General features: G+C 47.5%; 1 long non-coding RNA gene across 1 annotated transcript; it reads right to left on the reverse strand.

Moving 5' to 3' along the window:
- Window positions 1–4,613: 4,613 nt before the first annotated feature.
- Window positions 4,614–7,681, reverse strand: LOC121032299 (uncharacterized). The gene is made up of 2 exons (XR_005791205.1): window positions 7,256–7,681; window positions 4,614–6,636 (listed from the first exon to the last, which is right to left on the reverse strand). It is a non-coding gene; the product is annotated as an uncharacterized LOC121032299 (long non-coding RNA).
- Window positions 7,682–7,687: the final 6 nt, after the last annotated feature.

Raw genomic sequence — 7,687 nt, forward strand, 5'->3', positions numbered from 1 at the left:
TTTAAGATCAGGAACAAGACCCGTATGACTGCTTTTACCACTTCTGTTCAACACAGCACTTCTTCCAGGGGGTCTGGGTGGCTCAGTCAGTTGAGTGTCCAAGTCTTGATTTCAGGTTAGGTCATGATCGAGCTGCCCCTCTCCCCTGCTTGTGCTCTCTCTCTCTCCAAAATAAAAAAAAAAATTTTTTTAATTAAAAAAAAATCTGTGAACTCACTCGAGTTCCAGAATATGCAAATCAACACATAAAAAATAAGTTGTTTATATGGACTAAAACTGAACGTTCCAAAAAGGAAGTTAAGAAAACAATTCCATTTACAATGGCATCAAGAAAAATAAAATACTTAAAATAAACTTAACCAAAGACGTAAAAGATTTGTACACTAGAGACTGCAAAACATTGCTGAAAGAAATTAAAGGCAACACAAATCAATTGGGAAACATCCTGTGTTTGTGGGTTGGGAGGCTTAATGTTATTAAGATATCAAAACTACCCAAAGCAATCTACAGATTTAATGCAATCCTTATCAGAATCCCAATGGAATTTTTTGAAGAAATATAAAAATTCATCTTAAAATTCATGTGGAATCTCAAGGGATCTTGAATAGTCAAAGTGACCTTGAAAAAGAAGAACAAAGTTGAGGCCTCACACTTCCTTCTTGTTTCAAAACATTATGCAAAGCTGCAGTAATCAAAACAGGATGCTACTGTCTTCAAGACAGGCTTAAAGGACGATGAAAGGAACAAGGAGCCCCAAAATAAACCCTGGAATGGTTAAATGGCTTTCAACAAAGGTGCCAAGAACATTCATGGGGAAAGGACAGTCTCTTCAAGAAATGGTTTTGGGAAAACTGGACATCCATGTGCAAAATGAAGCTGGACCCTCATCTCACATTGCATATAAAAACTAACTCAAAATGGATCAAAGATATAAACAGAAGAGTTAAAACCATAAAACTCTCAGGAAAAATACAGAAGAAAAGCCTCTTGACATTGGAATTGTCAATGATTCCTTGGACACGGCAGCAAGGACACAGGAAACAAAAGAAAAGATGGGGGACATCAAAATTTAAAACTTCTGTGCAGCATGGGAAGGCAGGCTGGGGCAGCCGTTCTGGAAAACAGCACACAGGGTCCTCAAAACACTAAAAATAGAACCGCCCTATGGTCCAGCAATTCCACGACTAGGCATTTATCCAAGGGATAGAGGTGTGCTGTTTCGAAGGGACATATGCACCCCCATGTTTATAGCAGCACTATCAACAATAGCCAAAGTACGGAAAGAGCCCAAATGTCCATCGATGGATGAATGGATAAAGAAGATGTGGTATATATATTCAATGGAGTATTACTCGGGAATCAAAAAGAATGAAATCTGGCCATTTGCAACTACGTGGATGGAACTGGAGGGTATTATGCTAAGCGAAATTAGTCAGAGAAAGACAAATATCATATGACTTCACTCATATGAGGACTTTAAGAGACAAAACTGATGAACATGAGGGAAGGGGAAAAAAATAATATAAAAACAGGGAGGGGGACAAAACATCAGAGACTCATAAATATGGAGAACAAACAGAGGGTTGTTGGAGGGGTTGTGGGAGGGGGGATAAGTTAAATGGGTAAGGGGCACTAAGGAATCCACTCCTGAAATCACTGTTGCACCATATGCTAACTAATTTGGATGTAAATTTTTAAAAATAAAATTTAAATAAATAAATAAAGTGCTACTCCAGAAAAATCAATAAATAAAAATAAAAATAGCCAACAAGCATATGAAAAGATGCTCAATATCACTGAGAATTAGGGAAATGCAAATCAAAACCACACTGAGATATCACCTCCTACTAGTTAAGTTGGCTGCCATCAAAAAAGAAAAAAACAGGGGCGCCTGGGCGGCTCAGTCGGTTAAGCATCCGACTCTTGATTTCAGCTCAGGTCATGATCTTGTGGTTCATGGAATCAAGCCCCACACTGGCAGCATAGAGCCTGCTTGGGATTCTCTCTCTCTTCCTTTCCTTTCTCTCTCTGCCCCTTCCCCGCTCACGGGTACACAAACGCTCTCTCACACTCTCTCAAAATAAATAAATAAACTTTTAAAAAGGAAAGAAAGAACAGGAAAAAAAAAAGTGTTGATGAGGATTTGGAGAAACTGGAACCCTTGTGCGCTGTTGGTGGGAATGCAAAATGGTGTAGCCTCTCTGGTAACCAGTATGTTTATTCAAATGATTGAAAACAAAATTGCCATGTGACCCAGCAACTCCACTTCTGGATACACACCAATGAACTGAAAGCAGGGTCTCAAAGAGATATTTACACACCCAAGTTCATAGCAACACCGTTCACAATAGCCAAGAAGTAGAAGCCACCCAAGTGTTCATCAAACCATGGGGGATAAACAAAACGTGGTCTATCCATACAATGGAATGTTATTCAGCTTTAAAAAGGAAGAAATCTTGTCACAGGCTGTAGCATGGATGAACCTTGAGGACTTTATGCTGAGTGAAACAAGCCAGACCCAGAAGGACAAGTTCTGTGTGATTCCACTTAACATTTAGGTACTTAGAGTCATCAGAGCCACAGAGACAGAAGGTAGAGTGCTGGGTTCCAGGGCCGGCCGAAGAGGGGAATGGGGAGTGGTTTCCGTTTTGCAAGATGAACAAAGTCTGGATGTGCACGTGTGAATATACTTAACAGCACTCACCTGTACATTTCAATGGTTAACGTAGCAAATTTCAAGTTCTGTGTACTTTGTAACAACTCCTAATTGTTTCTGGAAAGGTGGTGACATCACCTTTCAGCTTTAACGCGGACAGTGGTTTGCGCCCGTCTCCCAGGATGGGGTCGCTGCCTGGAAGGGAATTCCGTTCACTGCATATCAGCATGGTGTTCTCATCTTTCTAAGGCACGGTGGAGCTGTTCTCTCTCTGGGTTTTCTGTGGCAGAAAGAGGATGACATGTGTGGTGTGTGCGTGTGTGTGCGCGTGTGTGCGTGTGGTGCATTCAGCAAACTGTAGAGTTCCACCCAGATGGACAATTTCTTCTTTTTTTTTTTTTTTTTTTACATTTATTTCTGGGATAGAGACAGAGCATGAACGGGGGAGGGGCAGAGAGAGAGGGAGACACAGAATCGGAAACAGCTCCAGGCTCTGAGCCATCAGCCCAGAGCCCGACGCGGGGCTCGAACTCACGGACCGCGAGATCGTGACCTGGCTGAAGTCGGACGCTTAACCGACTGTGCCACCCAGGCGCCCCGACAATTTCTTCTTAAATGAAGTTCTGGCTTTCGTACCCATCACCTTCTGCGGCGCTCACAGTAACCACGAAGGGGAAAGGGTGGGTTGTGCCATATCCGTTTTACGTGGGTTTAGACCGGGGTTTCTCCACCTCGGCGCTGTTGACATTTGGGATGGGAGCGTGCTTTCTTGTGGAAGCTGCTCTGTGCGCTGGAGGGTGTTCAAGAGCCTCCCTGGCCTCTAATCACTAGGTGCTAGTCGCACCCTCCACCCAGCTGTGACAAACAAAACTGTCTAGACATTGCCAGGTGTCCCCTGGGGAACAAAATCACCCCTGTTTTAAGAACCATCTGTTTAGAGGGCTTGAGTGAGGTGGGGGAATGGGGACAGCTCCCAGAATATCAGCCCCAGCGTGCTTTGTTCGCTCCCTCCCGCTTGCTTGACCGCCGCATGCCTCTCTACACACATCTTTCATTAGTTTATTTCCAGCTAGAACTTCGTGACGGGGCCATGTTTCCTGCCTGTTAAAACCAATAACCCACAACTTAGGACAAGAACTCAAACTCAACACTTGAGCGGCCTGCAGCTACTTATCAACACCTTGCCTTCCAGCAAGCTCTCTGCTCCCTGGCAGCCGCTGAACATTCCCTCCTCTCTCCCAAACCTCCTAACCCGGGGTCTCTAATAGTCTTATGGTAGCCTTGTCTTCATCTCGGGTTATTTCCATCCTGCCTTATCTCTTTCGCTGGACTTGGGGATTTAAGAGGGAAAAAGAAAGGGACTGTATTTCACCCTAGTTACATGAAAATGAAATTATATTTTGTGTTGTGTTTCCCTTTTTCTTTGATACCTTGGATGTGAAATTCATTAAAATATTTTGAACACTTTTTCTAGAACGTTCATAGATGGTTTTAGAACCACCCGTGAAACTTGATGGTTTCCAAACCTTCCTAGATGGTTCACCTTTTCGTGTCCCGGGGGGGAGGACCCCAGACATGCGCTGCAGGATTGGGTGGCTAGTGGGACCAGCTAGGGGGACAGACTGGCTCGTGGCACTTTTCAAGGCTCTTCAAGAGCCAAGCAAAAGGCTTTACTTCATTTAACAGAGCTCTCTGGGTGCCCTTGAGCCTAGAGGTGCTGTTTTGGGGGGTGTCGTTGGGTCCTTGAAACTGAATAGCGCTTCGCATCAAACCGTTGCCCATTCGGTGGCACCTACACTTACCAAGCGCCTGCCATGCACCCGGCACCGTGGTCGGCACTCCACATGGGCACATACGTGGGTATTTCATTTCAATGCAAGCCAACTTATATTTACTCCCTATGGCTCCACGCCAAATCTGCAGGCAAATGTGTAGTGAGTGAATAAATAGGTCCAACTTCAATAAGAAATGAGTTCTTTAATGACGTGTCAGTGGAAATCAAGTCAGGAAAAGGGGTGGGGGGGGTGAGTAAATGAGTTGAACTTCTACAGTGGGGAGGTGTCAGGGGTGGCCCTGAAGAAGTTACTATCCAGCCCAGGCCCTAGGCACCTCCCCCGACTACCCCGCCAGCAGAAGGGGGGCGGGGGGAGGGCTGGTGACATGGACACGTTGGAGGGGGTTGCCAGCACGTCCCAAGCTCTGGGGGAGGACGGCCAATGAGAGCAGCAGGAGGAAAGAGAACAGTCTGAGAGGCGGGGCTAGACCACAGCAGCAGTGGGATCTGTGAACAAACGGTAGGCCCTGGGAAACACAGGGTGCCTAGGACGTGATTGCTGCCTCGGGAGGCTCAGCCGAAAATTCAAATGTACGAGACCACCTCGGTGCTCAGACAGCCCAGCGGGGCAGGACCGAAGCCACCGGGGCTGGTGTCCAGCGAGCCAAGAGAAGGGGCTTTCTGGGTCGAGGAGATCAAAACTGCAGCGTGGCAGACACGGCCGGGTTGGGACTGGCATCAGAGGAGAACGTGAGGGCAGGGCCGCTGTGTCATAGGCATCCCTGAAGACAAGAGCTTCTAAAAGTGGAGGTACGAAAGGGGCAGCTCTGATTCTGAACCAAGGGCCTTCTCTCTGCCCTGCTTTTACGCACCCCTTCTGCTCTCCAGAGTGAAGCAGCAGGCCTCTCTGCGGGTCGATGGCTGGTGGCGGCAGGGCAGCCGGAAAACTAGATCCTCTGGGGCCCTCTCTGCTCCTCCAGAGACCTCAAGGGCCTAACTGAAGCAATCCATCCTCCGGGGAAGGCAGACGTGGGAAAAGCATTTCTAGGTTACTAAAGGCCATCGCAGAAACGTGTCCAGAAGGGTCAGGGTCTGAAGAAGAGAGGTTTTTCTGTGATATGGGCAGCGCCCTGATGAACATAGAAGATGGGGGCACTCAGAAGAGGTAACCCCCGGCACACGTGCACACACACACGCGCGCACACACGAGGATGAAGGTGTACACAATCTCTGTATCTCATTGATAGCGGCTTTTGAATCCCCTTTTTTTTTTTTTTTTTTTTTTGAGAGGGGCTACATCTATCTCTAGTGTTTCTGTAAATGCCACAGCAGCCAGGACACTGTGCCATACCTAACGTCCCCTGTGACTGTCCCATAAACTAACTGCTGACTGACATTGGTTGTGGGATGGCCCCCTAGTGGGGGCAAAGGAAACCCAGTTCAATGGCCAGGGAGGAACACGTGGGTCAGGCAACGGTGCTGATCCCAGTGACTCTGGTGACTGGGATTTCAAGGTCACTAGGCAGCTTCTCGGGTGTCCCTCAAACTCAAAATGACCTGATGAATACCTAACCTGAAATACGTTGACACTCTATCCTGAATGTCAGGTCTGGATTTCCATGCCAGCGAAGACACCTCTATCAGCGTGTTGCAGACACAGCTCAAACTCAGTGGGCCCCACGACTGCAATCGTGTTCCCTGGAAAACCGCTTCTCTGCTTGTGTCCCTTTCTTGCCACCGTGTTGTCCAAGCTACAAACGTGGGCGTGAGCCTTACTGTGGCTGTCTCCTGCCTGTGCAAGTCTACCTCCGGGTATTTGTGATCCTTCCTCCTGTTCTTGCCATGGAGACGCCTCACCAGCACACACCTTGGACCCCAGATCCCAGTTGGCTCTCTGACCTCCTACCTTTACCCTTTACGCCCAACATTCCTGCCAGAGAGGTCTTCTGGGTGCACATGTTGAGTCTGTCACTCCCCAGTTTAACATCCTCCGGGGACCCCAAATCCCATTCAAAGAGAAGTCCAGCTCCTTGGCAAGGCTTACCAGAGTCTGAATCGGGAGACTCTTTCCTTCATTCTCATCTCTCGCCATAACAAAATACTCTGGTGAAGGGCTCTTGGGTGCTTCTGAGCCAGACTCTCGCACCCCAGTCCCCGTAGACTTGCTGAGTGCCACATCCTTCTGACTGCTGGCTTTCTTCCATTTCTGCCTCAAGGACGTGGAGTGGGGGACAAGGGTAGTGCCTTGTTCACAGCGCAATCCTTTGCCCTGTGCTTTGCACACAGTGGGCGTCAAACATCCCTTGAGTGAATGAATGATGGGCAACACTGCACCAGGGGCTATGATACAAGGATATCAGCGGCACAGACTTGTCTTGGAAAAGTCCCTCAGCTCCCTTAGAGCTCCATGGTCATAAACTAATAGTTTTAGAACTACTCCTGTTAGACATGGGTATATACTGGGTTTGTTAAATTGTTGGGGCGCCTTGATGGCTCAGTTGGTTAAGCGCCCGACTTGGGCTCAGGTCATGAACTCACTGTTTGTGGGTTCCAGCCCCACATCCGGCCCTGTGCTGACAGCTCCGAGCCTGGAGCCTGCTGCGGATTCTGTGTCTCCCTCTCTCTCTGCCCTTCCCCCGCTCATGTTCCGTCTCTTTCAAAAATAAAATAAACATAAAATTTTTTTAATGAAACGTTATTAAATTAACGAGTGGCATTGTTCTACCCCCTCCCCCATGTTCTTTAACTATTTGTTTGGATAAACTACTGACCCACTCAGAACCGTTTCTTCTGCACCACCAGCCGTTTAAGGCTGTGCCATTTACCTGCAGCTATATTCGTCTGAAGGCGAAGGCGTACATTCAGACACCTGCAGGCAGAACTTAACTTTCAGGACCTCCCACGACACTCCTCACTTTAGATCTTTTTTTTTTTTTCTTCCTCTTCTTTTAGCTTTCTCATCGCAGAGCAGAATAACCGAAAACGCTTTGCCTAGCAACTTTCAAGAGCGAAAACCGGGGCGTAAGAAAACGCCATGTGTCTAAGCGCCGGGTTAAGATCCAGCCCCTCCATCATGACGTGGGAGGCAACGCTTCTCACGCGTGGATCCGTTCACTCCCGGAGGCTTATTACCTAACGCTTTTCTGCAGGCTTCGTGCCTGTCATTAGTGCCCTCCATTGGTTTTTGCCACCAGACAGGCTGCGGAAGTAGTATGTTAACAAGCTAACCTTCTTCCTTCGCAAAACTCATCTCCCCA

Source organism: Herpailurus yagouaroundi, unplaced genomic scaffold, assembly GCF_014898765.1.
Source record: "Herpailurus yagouaroundi ecotype Mexico unplaced genomic scaffold, PumYag 141, whole genome shotgun sequence".
Taxonomy (NCBI): domain Eukaryota; kingdom Metazoa; phylum Chordata; class Mammalia; order Carnivora; family Felidae; genus Herpailurus; species Herpailurus yagouaroundi.